Source organism: Rhinichthys klamathensis, unplaced genomic scaffold, assembly GCF_029890125.1.
Source record: "Rhinichthys klamathensis goyatoka isolate OS25496 unplaced genomic scaffold, OSU_Roscu_1.1 h1tg000006l_1, whole genome shotgun sequence".
Classification (NCBI taxonomy): domain Eukaryota; kingdom Metazoa; phylum Chordata; class Actinopteri; order Cypriniformes; family Leuciscidae; genus Rhinichthys; species Rhinichthys klamathensis.
The window spans coordinates 3,422,955-3,425,045 of NW_026606559.1; positions in this window are offsets into that span (position 1 = coordinate 3,422,955).

Consider the following 2,091-nt stretch of genomic DNA (forward strand, 5'->3'; position numbering starts at 1 on the left):
GGAAGGGCCCCAGCTGCCCGCTGTAGACGCCTGATTAAAAAGTGATATGGTTTCATAAAACTTTTAAAATTATTGTACGGTGGTATTTCAAACAAAGTTCATCACTTTATAAAGTAAAACGTAATTTACAGTTTGAAACGAATGGGGTAAACTTTAATATAATTAGATTATAATAATGGAGTTGATTCTAGGCATATGGGGTAGAAATAGCTTCTGACCGCTGTGAAACTCTAGGTAGGGAAAACACGTCCTGGTCTGACAAAACAAGGATGATCAGGACGCATTAACGTGCATTAACAATTCGACATTTCAGGAACAACCCATGTTTAAGAACGAATTTATGAAAAACAAGGACAAAAAATGGCGATCTTTAGTTGTGCCTGAGACTTTTCTCAGCGCTGGTCACGAATGACCAATCAAAAAAAAAAAAAAAAAAACACTGCGACGTCAATTAGCTACCAATCCTTGGAATTAATCTACAGTTTCTACACTGTGGTGTACAAAACATCGAGGAAAAATTGTGTTAAACAGTAAAAAAAAAAAAAAACTTTTCCCCAAACTTTGAAGTGGTCAGGAATTTGTTGATGTACATTGATGTGTAATATTGTTGTTTCAGATGGCACCACTGTTTAATTTTAATTTTGATTAACATTTCAGCTGTATTTTCAATGTTTGTACAAAAGTGATTTAGAATCAACATTACATTGTAACATTGATTCAACAATATTAATGATTCTTTTTTTTCTTTTTTTTACATTGTTTCAACATTTATTGTGGGTGCAAAAGTGACATTGAACCAACAAATACTTTATTGTCAGACAAGTCTGAAATTCTTCTTGCATAGGCTAACATTAAACATCGACATACACGTAAACCTCCCATTATACATTCAATACTACACTTATACAACTACAACACCTTCACAATACTCTTGATTTCTGATTAAGTGTTTTGTTCAACACCAAGATAGCCTGATGCACAAAAGAGTGTTTCAGCCTCGCCTTGTTGAATCTTGGAACTCTGTACCTCCGCTTTGATGGTATAATTCAAACTCATTATGCAGGATATGAATTTAGAAACCATATTATTAGCCAGCCTTAGCAAATTGTTATAATGAGCTGAATCATAAAGCTTCTCAAGAGGCTGACCAACAATTTTTGAACAGATTTTTAATTGATTAAACAACTTTGTTTTTAGCATAACAGACAAACTCTTATACCAAATAGAGTTGCAATATTGCAGTACTCATTATCACAGACCTAAAGAACAACAGAATAATCTGTTTTCTTACTCCAAATGACCTAAGACGATGAAGAAAGTAAATTATCTGCTTTGTTCTTTTACAGAGAGTATCAATATGATCTTTCCAGGATAACATATCATCTATCATCACTCCTAAATATTGGTATGTTTTAAGCAGTCTGAGTTCTCTTACGAGAGGTTCTCTCGTATTGCGTAAGCTAGCTTACGCTACGGGAAAGATTCATCTTTTCTGAGAAATTGAAGCCAAAAAATTATCCTATAATTTTGTATCCATTGTCAACGCAGTTCAGCTGCAGCAGACCATGAGCGGGCTAGCTAGCAGCTCATTGGTTCGCTCACAGAGAACTGCTTAAGCCTATGAGGAGACGCGAATGAACTCTCGGCCAATGAGAGTCTGACATGCTCTCATTACGTCAGAGCCCGCCGAAACGGGCGTGGTCAGAGAGTATATTACTGGCGTCCTAGGCTGTAAACTCTGATTTTCATCTCTTCAGCGAGGCTACACGCATCTGCTGATCCTGAGAGAAGCCGCCGTCGTTGAAAAGGCACCTTCTAGCGAGCATCTGGGAGACTGAGGAAGCCGGCCGTCTTCGCCACCTTCAGCCGTCCTGCAAGCTAGCGCCATCCGACGACGTATCCTTTACAATTGTATTTTGTTTGTGTACCTTCACAAAAGAGCAGCGAGCGTCTTTTTTAAGATGCCTCGCACACCTGCGGCTCATGCCGCGTCCCTCTCAGCGCCAGAGCCCGCCTTCTTCTGCGCTCTCTGCCTGGGACTGGAACACGCAGAGCTTTCTCTCGCCGACGGCGGATGTTTCCTCTGCGAAT